Here is a 23,716-nt window from a genome sequence, read left to right as displayed (position 1 = left end):
GCGGCTCTCTCTTCTATATATCTCTGACTTTTACTACGATACGCGCGTCTTCTCTTCTCCCGTTTCCCGTCGTCGTTTCCGTTTTTGTCGTGAAAAACGTCGTTTGCAGCTCGGTGCATTTTACAATTGCTCCGTAGTCGTTCAGATCTATTTGATCGCCGTGAAACCTTATTCTACAATTTACGCTCTGCCTATCCGTCATCCATCGATGTCAACCTTATTTTTATCGGGGTTACGCCGTCTAAACCGGATCGATCGAGTCTCCAAGTTTGTTGCGCATACATATAGGCTGCAGCTGCGGTTGAAACAGCATTTTTAAGGCTATCTTTAAGCTGGCACACAATCAACGTCTTTCACGCGGTTGGTAGATACTTGTTGTACGAGTTTGCGAACAATTCTGTTAATGGAAGAAATTTCACGCCAACGCTCCACAGCCGCGTCGTTAAACTTTTTCAATCAAAACTATCGTTATTACGCTGTAACTTGGAACTTACACGTAACAAATCTCTCTCTCTCTCTCTCTTTTTTTCTCTCTCCCTCTCTCTGTCTCTACCTATCTCTTAGTAGTTAAAAACTTAAATGGTATCATACTAATGATACGTAATCTCTCGCTTACACAAAGAAAGTTTGCAGAAGTGTTTATAAAGCCGCGCTAATAACGGCACAAACAATAATAAGCGCTTACACAATTTCCATCGCGTTGTTCGTGCGAATAAATTCTCATCCTATTTTCAGCGGTCAAGCTTAACCGCAGACTGTTTCGCGCTTGAGCACTGAGAGAATTTATGCTTAGTCGACAATTTGTGTTTGCACAAAATATATTTATAAGAGACACGTCGTAAAATGAATTTTTGAATTTTTTTTCTCATATGAAAATTTGCCGATCTACGTGAAATTTACGACTGCGGAAATTTACCGGAAAGGATGGCCCGTCGGGTACCTTTTCCGAACGATAAATTCCTTGGACTTTATCCAGCCACGTTTATCCGTGATTGTCTTACGCATAGTTTGTTCTTTGCCCGTTCTTTAGTTTGTCTTTTCGCCGCTCCGTTGCTTCTTTACCGTCCTCTTCGTGCGTTACACCGGCGACGCAATATTTTGTCGCGCTAACCCTCGAGCAAAGTAGAACAAGCTGAAACAAATTCTCCACCACCTCGACCCGTCGCACTTTTCAAATTGGTAGGCGCAAAGTCACAGATAGAAACCTTCAATCTCTTTCCCTTCGTCTTTATTACAAAATAAAGTGTGATTCATGGAAAGATAAAATTCACATCGTAAGTATGAATTTGTTTGATAAAATATTACAACATATACATGTTGCGTTACATTAAAACAAAACATATTCGGACTTCAGATAAGTTTGAGAAAAAAAGAATAACATCAAAACTTACGTATTAAAAAATTGCAAGATAAAGATGTGTAAATATGTTAATTAAATATATGAGTTAAGATTAATTGTGATTTTTAAATAATGTCGCCGTAACTGAGACACAAAGTCCTTTTAATAGAGCAAACGTAACATTTCAGCAATAAAAATAACACTGATTGTGATCTTATCTACCATCGCGACATGCAATGTAATCTATTTCAGAGAAAGAGAAAGAGCGCGTGTTTATTCTCATCTGGCATTAGATACTCTTTCGCACACAAGTTTCTAAAAAACAAAAAAAAAAAAAGTATCTCTAATACGACGCGCCTCTTTGCGCGAACGATTGTAATACACCTTCGAGGGATGCTCGGCGATCCTCGTAAAGGGTCGAATGGAGGAACGAGAGAGGGCGAAGCGCGTTCCCCGGAAAAAAGAGCTCGCCGGCGAGTAGAAGAGGAAGAGATACACACAGAGCGGCAAACGCGCGAGAAAGAAATTCCCATTACTTTAGCCCCGACAACGTCTACAACCCTGCCGCCCGCGTCTTCCTCTTCTCTTCCGCTTCCTGCTCGCACCCCGCCCGCCCACGTCTCCATAGCTTCGTCGTCGTCCTTCTCTCGTCGGTTTCTCCCCTATAGAAAAGGTACGGGGAAGGGGGTGCGATGCACGCATGTGCCGGGGCCATTCTATCGATTTCTCTGTTTCGCGCAGTAGTCACGGGGAGGCGTCTCCGGTAGTGTCGCGCACTCCCGCCGCACTAACGCGCCACCCAAAACAGCAACCTCGCGTACTCGGTCGTAGCCAGGTTCCGTTTTCAAGGTTAACCCGTTAACCCTCGCTCGTCACCTACGCGGCACCAACGTACGTCGACCTCGTCGTTGTTAGAACTCGAGTTGCCGGGCGATGCTCTTCGCGTGATTCCTCTTTCGCGCATGCTGCAACAGTGCGCCGCGATTGTGCGAGTGACGAAGACAGCTTCCCGAAGAAGCATCGAATTGACAAGCCGCGACGAAGACATCAACCGTCTCGGTCGAAAAGAGAGGGAGAAAGAGACAGCGGCGACTGCGAGTGTACTACAAGTAGAATTCTAGCACGCACTTTTTTATTCCGGTGAGTAAACATTTCCTGTGAAATTTAGCGCGAGGTAGCGAGATAGTTTGTAACAGAGAAACAATTTCGATAAGTTCAAACAAGATAACGATAAGAACTTACTCGATAAAAACAACTGGAAATTGGTGAAATTGCTTCTTTCTATAATTGCGAAATTTGAGCTTATCAAATTTATTTATTTGATTTTGACACTTATTTTTGATTGGTGAATGAGAATAGAAATGAAGTGTCGAAATTTAAAAGATGGAAAGTTTCGAAATTTCAGAGAAGGTATCTTTGGTATCGTGTGACGTTTCGTTACTACGCAACATTAGGTGTTTGACGAAGGCAACGCATTTTTTTTTTTTTTTAGTTGTCACGCATTAGCGCTAGTTAGCGACGGAAGAAATCCTTTTCGCGCGACAATACAAAAATATATTCAGTCCTTGGAATTTGAGTTTGTTCGACAAATTGCGTAGTGACTGTTAGCGATTTTGACTTTTATTAGTGATGGAAGCCACTATTTCATCCTCGCGTGTTTTTTTTACAAATAAAACATTGCATGTATTGTTTTTGCTCGTATCGAGATATTTGGTAGCAATGTGAATAACAAACTGACTTTTATTAATAGTAAAACTTGAAAATGTAATCAAATCTGTTTCAAAACAGACTTAATAAAAATAATAAAACTTAATCAAATAAACTTATTCGTTAAACTTAAGTTTGCTACGTTTATTTGAAACGTCGATACAAAAATTGTGTCAATTCTTGGATTTCGCACACAGCGCAACAACTATATTAAATTTAATTTGCATTGAGAATATAATTCATAAATGTACGGAAAGAAATGTTCCACAAGTCTTTTCCAAACACACTACACACACAGACTTTATTTGCATTTCTTTAGTACTGTCTTTCTCTCTAATTGATACGACTCGACGCAACGGCGTTAATAACAAAATTCTCGCCGTATTCAGCTCCGTCGTACAATTGCGCGCGACAATCTTTTCCGGGCAAATCCCGTTACAAATGCGCGGCTGTAAACGCAACTGCGAACCGTGTTGGCGGACAATATCGTCGACGTTGGTTTTTTTCACGGCGCTTTTTCTCCTCTCCTCTCTTTCTCTTATCTGCGATAAGCGCCGTTATCTTTCATCGCGCCCGGATAATCCCAAGGACCGTTTCAGTCTTTTAGGAACGCCTCGACTGCGCCGCGCTCGCGGGCACGCGTTATCAATGAACGGGCAATGTATTCGAGAAACGTGCGCGGCGAATAATCCTCGAACTTGTTACACGAATCGCGTCCCGAAATGGGGCTTTCTCTCGTTTTTACTCCGTTTCTCTTTTCCGCGTCGTCTCTTCCCCTGGCCGATCCCGAGCTATGCGCGCTGCACCGTCACTCATTTATCCACTCTTTTAGCACCCTTGCGCCTCTCGCGCCCCTGTACACACACGCAAAAAGCTCGCTCTCGGTGTTAGGTAATTCGAGAGCAATTTGAATTGACGTGCTGCGCCGTCAGAGGAAAGTAATTACAGGGTGGCGAGTTGCGCACCCGAGAGAGAGAAAGAAGGGAAGAGAAAGAGAGAGATCTCTCTCTTTCTCTCGCGGATCTCTTTGCCGGGATTGTACTGTACCGGTCCGTTTGTATGCGTAATCTATGCGAAGAGCACAAGCGGCGCACGTGTGCTCTCGCGTATAGCTATACACGCATATATTGCAGTTTGCGGTACGTTGATTAAAATTACTATGCAAATTAGACGAAACCGGGGGAGGGGGTGGCAAAACGTGCGCGAGAGAACGAAGAACAACGAAAGGAAGCAACGAAAGATCTCTCTCCTTGGGGAGAAGACGCGGTGTAAGAGCCCGACGGCGGTCGTTAAACGTTTTTACTAGCTCGTCTACAAATTTCGTCGCGGTCCGGATAGCGATAAGCGGCTCGTTTTAAACGGCGGTGTAGATAAAAAGACGCCTAAATCAGTATGTCGCGCTGACTGTAATATAATTATGCTCATTTTCTTAATCATGTATTTAAATAGATCCGCAGACACGTTTACAATCTCGTCTTTAGACGAGAAAAGTTTAATACTACATTATTACTCTATCATTTATAAATAATAATAATAATAAACGTACAAATTTTTATCAGATAGAGAGACGTTGGTTGATATATTGCGGGATAAATATTGAAAGCGAGATGAGTTTTTCTTCTTTCCCGTATTGACTCTCTTCTCGATTTCTTTATTCGGCTTACATGTATGAACTCTCCGGAGAAGAATGAGAACACTTTCTCATACTGATCCGAGACGACTCATAGTTTCTCATCGATCTCGTAGAACGGACGATCCCATCCCTGTCGACTCAAGCACTCGCAAGAGAGGAATGCACCTTCTCGCTAGATCGAGAGGAAGCATCGCGATTCTCGTGTAGCGAGTGGCGCACGAGGGTAAGCTTCACCCTCGAGGCATGTGCGCGTGGGGCAGGCGAATTGATCGCGTTGGGGTAGAATCATCCATCACCGAGTGACAGTCCCGAGCTACCTACCTACCTACCTACCCTATCCGCTCTCTGTTCGTACCCTCGCTTCGTCCTGCTTCTCCTTCGGCAAGAGGAATGGACAGAGAAACACAGGGGCGGCAGCGCAGGAAGGGTGAGTTCGGTAACCGCGACGGCGAGAGGGAGGATGACGGCGAACGGTGGCGGCCTCTAGTGACGAGCGACGAAGCAAGCAACCCTCTCGACAATGCTCAAGCCGATCCCACGGGACAACGCGCGCTATCTCTCTCCGACTTCCCTCCGACACGAGATACCGGGTGTCTCTTCTCCCAGTCCGACGCTATATAGTAGTTAGTGTACCTGTCCTTGTATTCCTGTATCTCTGTCGACTTCCTCCGCAACGAGCTGCTTACCTTAATTGTCGTACACTCTCTCTCTCTCTCTCCCTTTTCCTCTCGTCCTCTCGTCGCGCACATTCCTGCGGCTCATCCCGAGATATTTAATCCAACGTTTTCGCGAGAGCAGTTACGAGACGCTGAATGAGTAGTTTCAGTGAATGCTGATATCAGCGCTTTTCACCTTTATCGCTCGTTTACCGCCTGCATTATGGACTCTACTCGGTTCTTTCATTTGCATACATTACCGAATCATTAGCAGCTCGCTAATAGAGCATAGTGCTTTTTACATGCGTCGCGATATATTATTGCAGATTACCACTTCAGTTGTCGCGCATGATTGTCCGCATGTTTCGTCAGCGTCGCGCGCTTTATCGTGAATTCAAAGCGGTGAATCCCCTACTGATAAATCGTACGTAAACGACCGAGAACATCCTACAGGACATATATCGCTCTTTGCTCTCGCTGTGTGACAAAGACGCGTTATCGTCCCGCATGCGTTGACAAAGCAATCGTCGCCAAGCGCGTCGCGTAACGGGGTTTTCGAAAAGATGCAAATGAAATCGTGGCACGGCCAAACGGTTATACGCCGTGGATTACGTACCACTTGTCGCTCGATGAACGATGAATATTCAGCCGGCTCCTCTGCGGCGAGCGATCCCGCGGAAGAACGATAATAACGTTACTATATCATCGTGCGCCCGCGGTGCATTACTCAGCGACGGGTAATCGCATCAAGGATTCTGGCTCGAACCCCTCCGGCCGCGCCGACTCCTTGCCCTCCGCAATTTTCTCGATCACGCGACACACAAAGGCCGACAAATCAATAACAGTGAAGTTTTTATTTCGGAATACCTGCGCGAAGTCTCTGTTTTCAGACATCTGTTTTTTTAGAATTGTTTTTCATATTTTTTTGTTATTGGGAGACAGAGAAAGAGATCAATATTAGAGATTTAAATATATTATAATTCTACAGATTAGAAACGTTTCGTCTCGCACGTTACTTTATGAACTAGATATTGAACTGCAGTTTGCGCTCTAAACTTTTGAATTTCAAATGCTTTATATTCCGTACGAGCTGCGCAATAGAAAACATTCCCCATAAAGTCATATGCGACAAGGACAGCGGCCGATCACGCGTTGTTCCCTCGGAGACACTTCGAAGGAGGTCGCGGATATTAGATACGTGCTGCCGACGGCTTTGCGCTCCTGTAATCTTGAGGCAATATTTGCGCTGCGCGCACAGATCCGGCCTAGGGGCGATATCACGCGCGCTACCTCCGCCATGTTGCCGCCTACTGTTCGTGAACCGATGATTTCGCGCGTGGTTAGTGCGTAATCAAAAAGCATTATTGTATAGAATATTCCAGAATATCGAGATCTTGGAAATTCTTCCTGAGATTAAAATCTACCTCCCGCGCTGAGCAGAAATTGGTATAACTATTAAATAATTGACAACTTATATATTTAAACATTTATATAAATTGTATTTGTTTATACAATTTTACGCGTTTTACTTATCACAAAATATATTACTTGAGAATTTTAACGACAACAATTAGTTTTTGTTTATAGTACAAGGACTTTTGATGATCAAAGAGAGTGGGAAGAAAAATTTGAAATTCGAATTCTACTAGGTTGCAGAACAGGTGGTTGTGCAATAGTCGATAGTAGCTTGTAAAGATGTTTACTTGATTATTTCGCGTCGACCATTAATTACATACTTTATAGTCGACTGTATAAAACGCGAAGGAGGAGTTGAAGTTTTAGTACGTTGACAGCGGGAGACACGGGGGCGTTTATCACGCGGTGGGCGTGGGAGGCGGGGGACCGCACATGTGCGTTTTACATACGTCTCAATTATGCTCCATTCGTTCTCCGATAATGAATTTAGAAGCTGCTCGCGCGTGGGAGAGGGTAAAGTCATTCTCGTGACGTTCGCGGGATTTAATGTAAACTTCATCTGTGCGTGAATCGTGAAACAACATATTGACGTAAAACTGTACAAATTGCACGAGATCAGATTAACGGATAAAAATAGACACCATCTGTCACTGGAAAAAACTGTTGTACGCAATTGAAATTTATATTGATCGGAACAGTTTTCGCAACAACAACAAAAATTACTGTGTTAATTGTCAATAAATATTTTTAGCGGAAATATAATCAATTTTTTATTAACAGCAATTACTTTGATAAGATACATCGCCCAAGCTTTCGACAAAAAACAAAACAAAACAAGTTTTTCAGATCGCACTTTTATCCGGTTTTTGGGCGACATTCACTTTGCATTCCACTTTAATTTGATCGATTCTCCCTTTTCCCCTATCAGTCTCTCCATTCAGTTTCACTCTACATAATCTCGTAGCTATGCGTTGCGAGACGAGCTGTTTCAATCGCCCTATACCGGCTATACCAGAAGACTCTTTTGAGGTTAACGCTATGCGTGGTATACATGAGGTGAGAGAGCATTGTGATCTCGTAATGGACCAATATTTGCGATATGCGCGAGGGTTACCGCGGCTTACACTCGCAACCCTCACGGGTTAACACATCGACGAGATTTAATGAAATAATTACGGACACGATTCCTCCGCGTGTCGGTCCGTCAACCGCCGAGTTTTCAATCGCAAATTTCAATGTAAAAACTAAAATTTCACAATATTAAATGTTTTGTGCGTATACATACATATTCTTCTCGTGTAAATTGTAGATTGCGGTGTGCAAATTTTCTATCTGATTAAACAAAAGTTAAATTGATAATCGGTTAAGTAAAAAAATCTTAAACAATCTTTAGTTCATTTGAAGTTTAAATCAAAAACGAAGCGCGAGATATCCGTTTTCACAAGTGTATTCATAATGCATGACAACGTGAAATTAGAACGTATTAGAACGAACGTGTGAAAGTGCATGGCCGGCGGCTTCGTGTAACGAACTATCGGGCCATTTTCGTCGGTTATAGCGAACCTGTCGACTTGTTGAGCATCGTTGCGCGTGGGACGATGGTTCTGTGGGTCGGCTATTCATATGAAGACGTAATTGGGCCGGTTGACAGTTTCCGAGTCACTCATTTGACATGTGACATGATTCAGAAGCGTCGAGTCGTTGTCACATCTTCAATTGGCTCCTCCGTTCGAGCAATCAGCGGCCAACAAGAATCGCAACGACTCCGTCATCTTCGTTCTGTCACGAAGTCCGTCTTTGTCGCATTGCTCTTTGTTTGCCACTTCGAAGCTCGTCCGCCAACCTGCCCCCTTCTCTCCTTCTTTCCGCGATGTGCTTGAGCAATTTCACTCGCGACGCATTTGCTTAACACGCATATAATTATTTCTTCTCGCGGATCTGAAACGATGATTGATCACGCAGAACGCAGTTTATTTTAAGAAACATTTGCGTGGAAATTAGATATCTACATTTCTCCGCGTAGAAATTTCTGTAAAGTCTCAGCAAGCTCTACATTTATCTTTAGATACGAAAGCGGGAAGCTAACACACACGAGAGTATTATAAATCCGGTCGTGACTTTCAAATAACAGGTATGCTATTGACATCTTCTTTAATGTCAGCACTCGAGTAATGCGCGAGCGAAGAAAATATCGTCAGACGACGGTTAGGTAGATCATGCTAGTTGAAAGGTTAATCGTATGGGGCATGGATTTTCCATCAATATGTCAATCACGTTGGTAACATATGGTGTGTTCCGGGTAACGATAACGGTATTATAGCCTTTCTTTATCTCTTTCTCTCCTTAACGTACATTATTATGCACCTTGGACAAGACGTGTTACACCTGTCTAACTGGACGGCAAATAGAAATCCAACGCGATAACGAGCCGCGACGATGGGCGCGCGATGAGGAACACGAGATTCGCCGGTGTTCGGTTCGGTATGTGCTCTTCGGAATTTGTTTATCAAAGCGTTTAGTCGGAAATGATAATTCCCCCGGTCAGCATTAATCGTAATTATACCCGATGCGCTAATTGCACGTTATTAGACGCTCTCGCGCCGAGTGTCCCTGACAAACAACCGGACCGGACGCGGTGTCGAGATCCGCGTGTCCGGTATGCGGCGCGTCTCGCTGATCGGATACCGCCGATCACTGGAAGTGCGGCCACAACCCGACACCCGTTCCCAGGTAATCTCGTGCAATTCCCGGTAAGCTCGTTGCAAACCTAACACAACATCCGGATGAGCCCACGCGGAAAACGCAATGGGAAAGACGATTGCATCGTGGAATCGATCGGGTTGTCTGTTGAATGAAGCGTTTCATCGGCGCAACGGACTTCATTTCGCGTTATCACGGGATGAGATCGATCTCCGAGGCGAGAGACGCAACACGGTTGAGCACCTCTGCATGGTTGGCAACAAATCAGCATGACAAAGAGTATGGGAAGGAGGTAGGTGGTGGTGTGCTCGAGCGCGTTCGGCTCGGTATACACCGCCGGTTGAAGACTGAAGGGGTGTGTGGCCAGTGAAATCTGTCACCCGGATGTCAATCAATATTTCGTGGGGTTCGTACGCGCCCCTCTTCCCCTCAAACAACCTTCTGTTCGGCCTCTCTTATCCGTCCCCCTCATCCGTGTGCGTGTTCGTCTCTCTTTCTCCGTTTTACGTGCGTGATCATCGCGTCATACGTTCATGTACGCCCATGGACACTAGGCGGAGAATCCGCAGGACCGCGTGTGCAACCGCCGTCAACGACCGACGTACGGACACAACACGCGGTGTCCCCTCTCTCGCAGTGATTAATTTTCTAGTGGAAATTAATCAGAAGGAAAAAATATGCGCGCGTGGATGGAACAATATAACGATCTGATGGCGGATGGGAATGTAACAGACGGTCGTAATCGTCCCCCGTGCGACACCGTGTATATAATGCCTAAGCGAAGTATTCTGTCCATTAATAAATCATAACAGGTTCTTCCGATTGCGTTAATACGTCGGGCGAACCGTAGAAGTCTGACGGTCTGTTGCTTCGTGACGTTCTAATTTCGCTGATGCAAAATCGATGAAAGATCGCATTAACTCTCAAATCCATCCATTAGCGTGTGTTATATGATGATTATTTTTAATGTGCGTACACACAAAATGTGAGACATGAGAGAAATGGAAGAGGATCGTTCAAATTAACTGTACATTATGCGGTTATTTTTTTTTTTTTTTTTTTGCATTAAAGCATCCGTCGCTGCTCGTCAATAATTAAAGACATAGCTGCCAATCAACGATAGACGTAATTAAGCCGAACTTTAAGCGAACTAGAACGGAGAGCTCTCGACGTCGAAGCGAGAGACAAACGCGGTAGTTATACGGGGAGTGAAAAAGGGGGGCTCATGATTTCGCCATTATGCGAAACGACCAGACGCACTTCACATTCGATTCCGCGTCGACGCCAACGTCGACGAACGTCGACGTTCCCCATCGTCATCGTTGAGCTAGCCGGGTTGGCTCTCGTCGCAGTTATCTGTGTGCGCCGCGGAATATTACGAAAATCGGGGGTGCGCGTAAAGCGTTTTACTCTCTCTCTCCCTCTCTCTCTCTCTCTTTCTCTCTACCCCCTCTCTTCTCTGTGCATACGCTTCCCTCAAAATAGAGTTACGAAACTGTAACTACGTTTCGATGCATTAATGCGACATCGGGCCTGGGGTCGGACCCCGGGAACTTCGTCGGAATTCATGGCGCGGCGGCCGCTCGCTGTAACGAATCGATCGCGGTTACATCGCTTTTCGGTGCACCAAGAGGAAAAGCCGTTTACAGCGATCTGATCGTTTCGCTCGTGGATGTAACATCGCCATAATCGTCGAGCGAAGAGTAGTTCGAGAGACGTGACGTCGTCGTAAAACGGATTTAGGACTGTTGTTATATCGAGACCGATCCACTTACTCACAACTGCACGCTCTGCATTAGAATTATCCTCTCTCAGCGAGAGTAGAGAAAATAGAGAGAGAGAGAGAGAGAGAGAGAGAGCACTACGAGTAATATATTTATAAATTTATATTTTACACGTGTGAGAGAGCAAGAAGTTTAACACACGAAAATAAACAAATCTTTTATGCAAATGAAAAAATTAATTTCTGAAATTTAAAATGTTATTTATAGAAAATACATTTCAGTTTTTATATGTCACGTAGTCTGGTCATACAAATTGAAGATAAACGAGACAGCGGAATATAATCTACTAAAAATATCCGATTATTGTTTCTCAAAACTTGTACACGTTACGCTTGTTGATCTTTCTCACCGCGTTTAATTTTTTCACGTCGATATATATTGTTAAAAATATATATATAGTTTTTTTTTTTGCGCGCGCGTACATACCACATTCGCATACATGTAAAAGGGGATTATTCCATAGCGCACACGTATGTATGTACACACACGACGGTTTAGCAAGTCGTATTATGAAAATATAAACTTGCTTTGTGCATAGTTTATGCGTACTTGTATAATTTATGAGACATGAGGATTTTGTTCTTCAAATATCTCGTACAATGTCACTGAGAGAGAGAGAGAAAGAGAGAGAGATGAATATTGTAACATCAGTGCGGATTTCCGGAATGGACCGCGAGTTATGGGTATAAAATCTAAACCGATTTCTCGACGCTGATGATCTCGAGAAATTCGAATGGCGCTCGGATTATTCGCGCGCACTCGGTCTCCACACAGATGCATTAAATTCCCACCACATCGAGACGTTTCGAGTCTTCGTCAACCCGCCGGCGTTACAGAATGTCTCGCATCGCGGCGACGACGAGAACGCTGACGGGTACTTGGAAGGGCGCGGAGTGGCGCACTTGACAAGCGCCTCACAAGCGCCGACTTCTGGCGTATTACACTCAAGAATATTATTTTTCAATGTTCTGCCATTAAACGCTTGCATTTTTCACAAAGAATTGCAAATTTCACAAAAACGCCATTGTTAAAATTACAAAACTAGTAACTAAAAATATAAAAGCGCTTTCACTTTGCTTCGCATTTTTGTCCAACGATAATAAAACAAGTTCCGAACAATTAAAATCCAATATTGAAACACATATTGTGTGCGTAATTCACAAAAAAAAATGTTAAAAGTTCTATTCTAACGTCGAAAATAATCGACGTGTGAAAATAAGTCTATTCAGCAATGACGTACGTATACATCATTCGTCTGGGATATTGCTTGCCGTCGTCAATGACGGTGTCGCGGAGAGACCGTAGGGAAGGGATCCTTTCTTTTTCTCGAAGCATTTCCTCGATACAGGAGCTCTCGGCGCGGGGTGCAGTCGGGCTACTTTGATCGCCACTAAAACATTTTCGCTACCCTTCTTCACCAAGCCGTCGACCCCTTCACCCCTTCACCGGAGTGTACCTTGCCTCGCCGCCATCCGATAGTAGCTGCTGCTATTTACGCCACGACGGCGACGACGGGCGGTTGCATTGCCCGCTGCCAACTAATTACAGCGCGGATCAAAGAATTCATCGACGTCGCTCGGCGTCGCGTCAACGCGCGTGTACGGGAGAAGCGTGGAAACGGAGCCGAGCAAGAGGGAGGCGCGCAGCAGCCGTACGGAACCCTTACGTTCTACGTGAAAGTCGCGTCCCTGTGGGCGCGCTTGTACTCACACCAGAGAACGCGTCGCCATACGTTTCTATTACACTCGTATGCAGCGGACTGTGCAACGCCCGTCTCAACGCTAATTCGACGCGAAGGTTGCCAAAGAACTCAGATAAATTCGTTCACTTGCAGTTCGCGATGTTTGTGAAATCCACAGACTCGGAAGAAAACGAAGTTGCATGAAACACAAAGGATTTTGACATTACAAAGGCTCTTGACAAAATCGAGTCGTGATATATAGCTATGATTAGAGAACAGCCTCCGCATAGCCGTTCCTGGAAAATTACTATAACGTTATATCTTTCCACAGTTGTTTCCACTCACACACACACACACAAGTATTTTCTTTTTGTCTATCTACACTTGCGTCTTCGAGATAGAGAGTCATGAGAAAACGTCGCGAGGGTCCTTTGTCGCTTGACAAGCGCCGCAAAAACATTGGGAGAGAATATTTCTTCCCCTTTTCAAACGGACTCCACTTTGATTCGTTTCAGCCGTCATTGCTGTCGACCCATTTTTTCCATCTCGGCTTTTTTTTCCATTTTTCCCCAATAGTCCCTCTAATCAAGCGTGATAGCGTACGTAAACGAATTCGCGTATGCGCGAGGGCGGGAGTGTGGCCGCAAAGCGTTCTCTTTGTATAGCGGTAGTATAAAGCTTCGTACGATACCGCAACGCGATTTATTACAGCGCAAAAAAACTTCTGTCGGGTCTCGTCATTCTGCGCGGTCGCGATTTTCTTTCCCGCCGGGAAAGATCCATCACGCGCGAATAAGTAACAAGTGGAAACGGCAATTCTAATGAGAGAAAGAGAAAGAGAGCGCATTGACGAAACTTGGAGTTCCGACGCATCAAAGTAAGAAGTGCTCCTTCTGTTGGAAAATTAGGCCGCGTGACGTCTTTGAGAATCCTTCCCCTTGGTCCACCCTTCGGCTATCAGCTCCGATTGCTCTTTGCTTCGATGTTAACGAGAACATTCCGCATCGGTAAAAAAAAAAAAACCAAATTATTCCCGCGCGCTCACCGGATCGCGAACGTGAGTTGCACGTCGTCTTTTGAGATCGGGTTTCTTGCCGGCGCTCGCCAGTGACGAGGCTTCGAGGAGATCGAGAAACCATTCCTTTTCGCCCACGCCTCACGAGAGATACGCGTGCTCGAAAATTACGAATTCATGAAAACAAAACAAGCGCACTCATTAAGGTCTCATTTTATCGTGGATTTTTTTTTTTTTTATTTCTTCCTTCCTTTGTTTCCGCGTACGCGAGCGAACGTACTTTATGCCGCGCACTCGACCGTCCTTCATCGACGACAAAGACTTTTCGGCTCGAGCGATCGTTCGTTTTCCGTTTTGCTCTTCCGTCCATCTGTACGGAAATTAGCGTGCAAACGACGAGTAGATGGAAATAGACAGAGAGGAAAGAGGGAGGGGAAAAAAAGAGCGAGAGAAGGGAATGGATTGCGTTCGGCGTGCACGCACGTGGGAGTTACGTCGCAAATGAAGAGCGGCGAGGTCCCAATTTGTAATAGGATTCGGAGCAGAGTGAGATAAAAACCACCGAACGAGGATAAGAGTAGGGGGAGAGAGAGGAAGAGAGAGAGAGAAGGGGGAAACCTCTTTCGTTCTGGCCGGCCGTTCTCTGCGATGTCACAAAGTATAATACGAACTAATTACCTCGTTGTCGTCAAAGCTGCACTCGACTGCCACTGGGGAACAATAAGTGGGCACTTTCGCGAACTTTTCTGCATACGTGGCATCGGAAGCCCCGGATCCTCCTTCCGATATAGGAAGACAAAGCAAAAAGAGAGAAGAGATAACGGGGGAATCGAGAATGAGAACAAAAATCTGGAGCAGTGAAAGGAAGAGAAAGATAGGAAAAGAACATTTAGAAACGGAGAACGGGAGAATCCGCAAAAGAGCGACAGAGACGATAGGAAGGGTACGAAACGGGACGAGAAACTTTCTTTCGGTTGATTAGACCAGCGATACGAAAGGAACTTGGATAAGAGCGAGAGCACGCGCGCGTATTGCCGCCACAAAGCTTCGCCGCCCTATCAACGTGCTCTTTCCTTCTCTCTCTTTTACTTTAGCATGCAGGAACCTCGCACAGGGGGATAAATCAAAGCAGGTACCATCATCCAACCACGATGACCATCGTGCGAATCTCCAAGAGAAAAACACTGTAATTAGCCTCTTGAGCGATCCATCCCCATCTGGATCCCGTTTTGTCAGTCGGAGGCACGTTCGACGAGATTATCGCTGTATCTCTCGCTCTCGAGAAAACGGGGAGAGAAAACAGAAGGAAGAGTGAAGGGTAACGGGAAGGAGAGGGGAACGGACGTAGGTGCGTACGTGAGCACCAGGACCTATCTCCCTTGTCATCGTCGGTGTCGCCGGTCGTCGTTCTTTCTCGCTGTGAACGGCAACGCGAACGAGCCTTGAGGGAGAGGGGAGTCGAGAGGGGTGGTCCAGGGGCGCGAGCGGGAAACTTCAAAGCCACCGAAACGATTGTTCGGCGACGCTCCCGCGGGTGTGTGCCTCGAGAGGCAGGCGAAGGGGCGCAAGTACTCGCGAACGCGTGCGCCCACCCTTTGATTACCTTCTGAGCTACTCGTTCTCCTCCTCCTCCTCCTCCACCTTCTTCTTTTCTCTTTCTTCGGGACTCTCTTTTTCACGACAGAAGAGAACGGAGAGCCGATAGAGAACGGCAGAAATATACCGAAGAGACGCGCCGCGCGGCGCAAAGCGCGAACGGAAGAAAAAGGGGACTGGTACGATGAAGGAGCGCCATGGCGCGTTGAGGAGACGAGGGGGCGCGTCGCAATACCCGGCTTCTTCGCACCACGACTGAGCGAGTTCATTGATTTTACGAGCCCTTGCTTGACCTCGCCTCTGCTGGCCGAAAGAGAGAGAAAGAGAGAGAGAGAAAGAAACGTCGGTAATTAATAGCGAATAGCAATATTTCTCTTTGTTCACTTCTCTTGAAATAAAATTAGAAAGTTCAAACTATTCACTTTATTATTACCTATTGTTCGTTTCTCGACAATTTTTCTTACACTTTATTTTATTTCTGTTAACTTTTTTTTTTATATTTGATGTCGCGGTGACTTTCGAAATTTGTTTCCGACAGTTTTCAAAAGCGATATTACGCGCTTTAAATGAAAAAAATTTCAAATGTTTAGGAAATCACGGAACTGTACTCGTAGCCACACATTCACAAGTTTCTCATGTAATTGTATGTGCGAATTCAAAGGTCGGGTAGAAATATTGTGACTCGACAGGTTAATCCTTTATCCATCATCCTTTTATAACTGCGCGTTCTCGCGAAAAGACACGAACAAAGTTTTCGCATAATCCGATTTGGTTAATCTTCGCGCGTTGCGTCTTCTTCTTAGCTCACGCTACCTGCCGAGCCGGTTTCAGCAGGTCGACCGTTCGTTGATACTCGTTAAGTAAAAGTTAAAAGGCCAAGTTTCCATGACGAGGATTATAACTTGCGCTAGTATCTCAGTCTTGAAAGACGTTACTCCGGGAGTGAGTTCGTAACGACAATCGCCATTTCGAGCACTATCGCTGAAAATTACGAGCGTCATTATCGTCAGTCGTAGTAATGCGGCATTCGAGTCTTCTCGCGCTTCGAGAGACACAGTCTGGTTTGCTGAAGAGCAATGTACTTTTGTGTGTACTCAGCAACGATAAAAAACCGCGTGTCTGTAAAAATTGTAAAATTACGTCATTCGTACGTCTCTCGTGAAATAATTAACGATCCGTTATTCTCTTAATTATTCTTTGATAAAGAAGTTTTACGCGATTTTAATCTTTTAGATTTTCAATTTTAAATCCTTGATCAATCGGATTTGTAATTTTCTACGTGCTCACCTCGAGAGCTCGTCGTTCTTGGTTTTTTAGTACGCGAATGTAACAGCGACACTCGGGATATTAATATCTTACTTAAAGCAGGCCCACGTTTTTGCGAGGACGTCTGGTTGATCGTCTGGTTCTTCGCGACAGGACAAGAGTCCGCTTTCGCGCGACTCCGTTAGATGTGACATGATTGCTGTTTATTGCGCGCAATATCTTAACTAAAAATTCCTCCACCTTTTCATTTAGACGACTGTATCATTAAGAACTGTCATATAATTATGCTTTAGAGAAAAAAAATGGTAGAAATGTCAGTCTTGGTTCGTTATATGCTAAAACCGGCGGAAGAATTCGAGTTAATTATGTCATACTCGCGCTGCTCGACAAGGAAGTCGCTTGTATAATATTCTGAATGCTTCTATTATATTATTTGATCACATAGAATTCATTGTTTGCATCTGTCCGATCGATCGTAATTTTACATAATCGTGCTGGTTCATTAGCGATGCGGGGACGTGACAAGAACCCGGAACACATACACGTCGCGCGAGCGACGTACATACAAATTTCCGAATGTCCCTTTAGAGTAGGTCGCGACGAATGCGGGCGTAGGCACGCACGCGCTCGCGATCGAACGCGCCGACGGGTGTTCGAAAATCCGCGGTGCGACGAGCGTCGAGGAGGAAGGCGGAACGCGTCGAACACGGGACGGGGGGAGAGGAACGGCGACACGCGGACGCGCGCAGCTGACGCCGAGCGTCGATAAAAGCGTGCGTCGCCGTGAGCCGCGTGCATTTATCGCGCGTCCACGAAACCGTCATCAACCGCGAAACGACAACACGTGGGAAGACGTGAGACAAAAATTGTCTCTCTTGTGTAGTCGCGCGATTCTTTAAAACCGTCGTCGCGCCCGGGATCGTCATCTCGCGACTTGTTCCCGACCGCGGCGATAAATCTCACGGCGTATAATCGGCGAGACAACGAGAGTAACTTCACGCGCAAACACGGATTCGAGAGAAGATAAACCGACCTCCGTTCTTTTTTTTTTTTTTGCTTCGCGCGCAACTCCGGAGCGGAGATAAATCTCGTCGCGTGGGCAGCTTCTCGCCCGGAGCGACGACGACGACGACGACGACGACTCCCGAGGCAGTGGCGAACGATTCTCCGGGAGAGGAACGATTTGTTGAGGAAAAACGACTAAGACGAATCGAAGGTGACGACCCGGCGGGAGTTCGGACTTACTTGAGAGGAAAATCACATCGACGTCACTTGCACCGTGATATCGATATCGCACGAGGGCATAATCGATCTCTTCCAAGCGCGCTCGTCCGACAGAATAGAGGAGTCGGAAACGAGGGAAGAAAAAAAAACGAGAAAAGCGATCATCCGTACGATCGTTCGTCGTGACTTGACGTCAGTGAACTGGATAGTGAACCGATAATCGGCGCGATAACTGCGGGCCTACATCGATACATTATCAGTAGACAGTTTCGTGCCGGGAGAAGAGGAGACGAAGGAGGGCGTCGCGGCGCGTCCAAGAAGCCCGGTCGTCAACAACGTTGCGTGGCGTAATCTAATCGAAACGTCAGTCAGGTGAGAATCCGAGATAGTGAAATGTATAGAACCAGCGATATTTTATACAACTAGTTAATTACGATAATGCGCTGTTATACATAATGCGTTATCGTAATTAACTATAGTTGCCCCGCGCAATCGAATATCTCGCGGATGATTTTCGCGCGCTTAAGTCGTTGCCACGAAGCAAGACAGTTTCGTGCGAAAAAGACAAATGTCTTCCACAGCAATTAGGAGAGCAGAAACGCGTATAGATAATCATCTTGACAAAATTCTCCTCCTTGTACAATAATTCTCATTTTGAACGTAGAAGCGAGATTTTCCGTGTCTTATCTCTCTCCAACTTGACGCGACACAAACCGGAAAAATCAAACTACCTGACGCACTAACAAATGGACGATGCGATTTCGCCTCGTGTGCTGGCAATAAAAACTTGTTACACACAGCAAAACTTTGCGGAAATGCACAGTCGTTGTTACGTACAAATGCAAATCGCACACAATCCGTCCATATCTAATCGCTGTTAATTAAAATGATTAATGAGAAAAGCCCATTAACACGCGCGCAGATAGCAATCGCGTTTAATCAGATTAGCGAGTTTCAATCTCGTTGCACGCCTTCGCGGTTATTTACAATTTATTTAAACTCAACTCGTTGCATGCACACAAATCATGAATATTCATAAACAACCGGTACATACGAACCGTTAATACGAATTATTCTCTTATTTCTCGAGTGAAGTCACATTGATCAAGAAACATCCTTTTCGCGTCTACATTCCCGTTGCGAATGTCACGCGCCGTATCTAGAATCTCCGTTTCTCTCTCTCTTGCTGTGAGGTTTATCACCTGAAATTTGTTCCGCACTCGATCATTCATTAGTGTCATGTACCAGACAGTGCACTTCTGCACGACGATCTTATCGCTTGCGCAGCAGTACTTCACACGACGAGTGCTTCGCGCGAATGAGCTCGCGCGCTCGCTCTCTCTCACCGAAAATGAAACTTGCGGCCGTCGTGCTTCGTCGCGATCGTATCGAGATAAAAAACCAGTGCGTGCTTCAGCGTCGGAAAAAACACTCTTGGGAGATTTTTCCGCTCGCGGCGAAGTTTTTCGTAACGAACGCGCTGTCGCGGAAGAAGAGTCTCGGGTGCAGAAAGGGAGGAAAAAGACCGATTCGAGGCGTCGTTCGAATTACCGACGGAATTATCGGGCGCGGAATTAGCCGCGGTGCGGTACATCACAATTAATTCGTAATTAAATCCTTCAGTCGGAGGGAGGAGGCGTGGTTCCCCTTTACGTGTGCATGCCGTAACTCTCGCGTGGGCAGCTGGACGCTTGGAAAGCCGCGCTCCAGCGAACGCGAACGCGGCGATGTCGAGATGGGGTCCGCGCGCGTATCGCCGCCGCCGCCGCCGCGCGCCGGTGTGACAGCAGGAAATAAAGGGCAGACCGTGCATTAGCGTCGACGGTCAAAGGGTCGCTCAAATATCGACCGAGACGGTGTTAAATTGCCATTTGTCGGTCGGGAAATGGCCCCCGCTTGCGTTTCGCGCTCGCGCCGACTGTCGTCCGATATGTCGTCCGTCTTGTACGCTTTTGACTCCCCATAGGCACGATAATAACGCTCCCCAGGATATCGCTTTTATTCAGCACATCTCGCTGCATATTTTCCGCCGCATCGGATTATTTCCCATTTGTCATTCCGCTTTCATATGCGCCAATAACCGCTATGGAATATATTTTATTAGAGCGAGAACCGCAACGCGCGCGCGTGTGTGTATGTGTATATGCTTTTGTTCTAACAAAATCCAAAGAGGATTTCCTTTTTAAGCTGTCAGAGATCAAAAAAGATATAAAATTCATGCGTCATATAAAATATTGTGAATATCGTACGTGTGGTCGTGACATTTAAATAAGCGGCTAATATTTTTGTTGCTACAATTTGTTTTTACTTACATATTTTCTCTACTGCGTATTATTTCAATGAAATATTGTCTGATGAGAAGCTCCGCTTCGTGATTTCGTTCGCTGATACGATCTCTTTCATGAGAATATCGCCAACGAGCTATAAATGTCAGTGCATATTACACTTCGTGAAACAGCTATTTGTATTGACCAGATTTGATCGAAAAATGACTTGTAGAATACTTATATATAGAGACAAAGTTTTTCAGTTTTCAGAGAGAGAGAAAGAGAAAGAGAGAGAGAGAGAGAGAGAGAGAGAGAGAGAGAGAGAGAGAAAGAGAAAGAGAAAGAGATTTTTCTCAAATACAGTAGCTCTCAGGTTGTTTACCGTAGGATCGTGCTCGACGCGGCCGAAGATTACTTTCGTCATCCTGATCGCGTTTCCGATCGAGTTCTCAGGCAGCGCGGAAAACTCGATACGAATTACCGCCCGGGGGTATAATATCGGCCATTCGAACCGAATCGCATCCCCTTCGACGCCAAGTGGAATCCGGTCTGATCCTTTCCGCCGATTTCGTGTGCGTCACGCTTATATATGTGACATGTACATGTGTATATATATTTATTCTTTCTTCAATCCGCAACGCGTGGCTCTTTATTATTAAGAACGATACAAGCGATAAACAGCACGCGACATAAGAAGCGGGAATATAGAAATATAATCTCGAGACAATTTCCGCGAGATTGAACATCCCATCAATGGGTAGTAGTTGTTGATATTAATTCTGACAAAGATTTTTTTTTTTTCATTATCAGAACTAATTTCGATTATATCAAATGCGGAATTCTTTCTCGAACTATAGATCCGATAAAACCGGTTAAATTATACGCGAAGAGAACTTGCTCCGGACAAAGTGACGCGGCGTGAAATTGACATTTCACTTTGTTGTCGGAGCAATTGTTTTGCTTTAATCGCTAGAACTACTACTGTATTTACTTTGCGCTAGCTTCGCAGACCACTTCTCGATTTCTCGCTGTCTAGTCGCGATCGCGCGGATGTAATCGTTCCGGCACAGTTTTGTTCCATCTATCGGAAGTACCGACAGAAGAAGGACGCGGTCGCATTACCGCTAGCGCCATTAGCGCTACGTCAAAGGGATATGTAAACCGGTCGTACCCACACACACACGCTCACGCACGCATGCACGCACTTTGGCCGTGCGCGCATAAATTCACCGTAATATTTCGCGAGAGGAACAGACGCACGTGTGCTCGTTAAAAAACGCACTTCCATATGTATTATACATATCGGAGTTGCGCGAACAAGCTCGCCCACGAAAGAGCACTGCTAGCGCGCCTTTGTTGTCGTTCGACTGCCACAGGAGAGAGACGACGACGACGATGCCGGAATTTCGGTAGCGCGCGCGCGGAAATGCGCCGTGAGATATATCGCCCGTAGAAATCATTGTCACCCACCGAGTATTATTTTCATGCAAATTCGCAGTCGCGCGCTTCTCGTTCGTTCGTTCTCGCGTTCTTAAACTCCGTCCCCGCGCGTCGTTTCTCCGTATAATCACCCTAACTGCGCCACCTCGTCGCGTCTTTTTTTGTTTTTTTTGTTTTTTTTTGTCCCTTCGCTAGCGGTTTGGTATATTAGTATTCGACGTCGTGTCTCGGCCTCTTTTCGTATGCCACGGGGCACAAGTCCGAGGCCGGCGAAACACGCAGAAGCTACGGAATTTTTTCCTACGACTTTCCCGTGTTTTCGGCGCCGAGAGGAAGATGCATTCGTTGCGCGGATTACTACGTACGCTCGAACCGGACGTATCACGAATGCGAATCACTCTGTTTACCACTGGCTCGCGGTTCAAACGCCGAGATATAGGTAGGTAGGTAGGTAGACGGTCTCATGTCGACGAACTTCGTTGCGAACGTATGGAATTAGGAAATATTGTATGATGTTTGTTTTACGTAACAAGATAAAAAGCAGATAAATTTAGAGAAATAGAAAGGAACATTTTGAATTGAAATTTTTTTACACACACATACAGTGACACCTATATTGAGCAGGGAGTTGATTAATAAACTATTTTTAGTTCCAAAAACGAAGATTTCGTGAATATATTCTCTTCGGTAAGATTCGAGAGAAGCTAAGCCCTCACTTATCAGAATGCATTAACGGTCTTCTTTTTTTTTATTGCCTCTTGCTTTCTAGTCCTAAGTGTGAGAAAATGTCAGACCGGAATATCGGAGATCCAGTTATCTTTCTTTGATGCTTTGCACGCTGGCATTAATCGATTCTGTAAAAATATTGTTATGTCTCGTCGTAGCGAGAACGGAAGAACGACGTTCGGTTTCATCGGAAAAAAGACCTTCGTATATATATATAGGTGAGATTATAGGTTGTGTGCGTTTTAAAAGTAGCTAAATCCCTGTCACAACAGGATTTCAAGCGATCTGAAAAGCGGATCTTATGTCGTTTGCCTTTAGACACGCCAGATTAGTTTTATGCGTTGACAGGTGCGTCGCGTATGTTTTCATACAACACGAATTCGAGCGATCGTGACGAGGAAACGTTTGTTTGAAGACGCATCAAGAAATTGATTTCAAGAAACAAACAACTTTCTCGCGTCTATCTAATCTGTATGATATAGATAAATGATCGTACAGGTTAAAAAACAGTCATTAAACAGAATTTATCATGTTTGTGACGTTTTGACAAAAATTTTATCTATTTTGTCGATAAACGATGAAATGTGCTAATAATAAAATTTATAAAAGTTCAATTTTATTTTCTTTCTTTATTTGTCAGAAGATTAAATTTTTAGTGTAAATTTTAATTATTATAATCTTGAATTTGTTGTGTATAGTCTGAAGAAGATTCAATTTTGAATCTCAACGTATATACAACGAATAAAGAAATTTGTTAACGTAGATTTGGTTTTTGCCTCGTACTGGCCACCTCTCTCCCATTATTATTATATTTCACGAGGACGAATACAATTGTTTTAATTATTATAATTTGTATTCTTGGAGTTTTTAGATTAAATTTATTCTTACTTATTTTTTCACATTCCACTACACATTCCACTACATTGTTTCTTACAGTGTTTCTAATAACATTTATTTTCATAATGAAAATATCTTCTCATGCGAGATATTCTCCATCCCTGTCGGGAGAGTTTCGGTTTGACGTTACTCTCCGTGACAAGGAGTTCGTGACTCGAAATTGCAGCGCTACCCCTTCTCCCTCGTCTTTGCTGCACATCGATCCTGCAGATTACGTAGCAGCGCTTCTGCTTGCTAAACGAACGATAGGTATCTCGTAACCGCGGTTAAATTGCCATTATTTATACGCACGGCACGTGTCTCATTGTCTCGTTGCTCACCGGATAGATTGTCTACCGTGCGGCAATAAAGTAATGAAACGTCTGCGCG

At 45.0% G+C, this 23,716-nt stretch overlaps 1 protein-coding gene across 2 annotated transcripts in view; it reads left to right on the top strand.

Moving 5' to 3' along the window:
- The first annotated feature begins 2,113 nt into the window (after positions 1-2,113).
- Positions 2,114-23,716, top strand: part of LOC109856020 (frizzled-2-like) — a 64,546-nt gene continuing 42,943 nt past the window's right edge. Inside the window, exon 1 of one of the 2 annotated variants that reach the window (XM_020430825.1) lies at positions 2,114-2,479. The gene's annotated coding sequence lies outside the window, so the exon portion shown is untranslated. Of the gene's footprint in view, positions 2,480-17,609; positions 18,390-23,716 lie in introns of those variants that run through there. The other variant, XM_020430824.1, reaches the window with a different exon arrangement.

The sequence above is a fragment of the Pseudomyrmex gracilis genome, unplaced genomic scaffold, assembly GCF_002006095.1.
Source record: "Pseudomyrmex gracilis isolate BER0280 unplaced genomic scaffold, ASM200609v1 scaffold_105, whole genome shotgun sequence".
In the NCBI taxonomy this organism is placed as follows: Eukaryota; Metazoa; Arthropoda; class Insecta; order Hymenoptera; family Formicidae; genus Pseudomyrmex; species Pseudomyrmex gracilis.
Note: the sequence above shows the minus strand (reverse complement) of the source record. Positions and strands in the feature narration are given on the sequence as shown.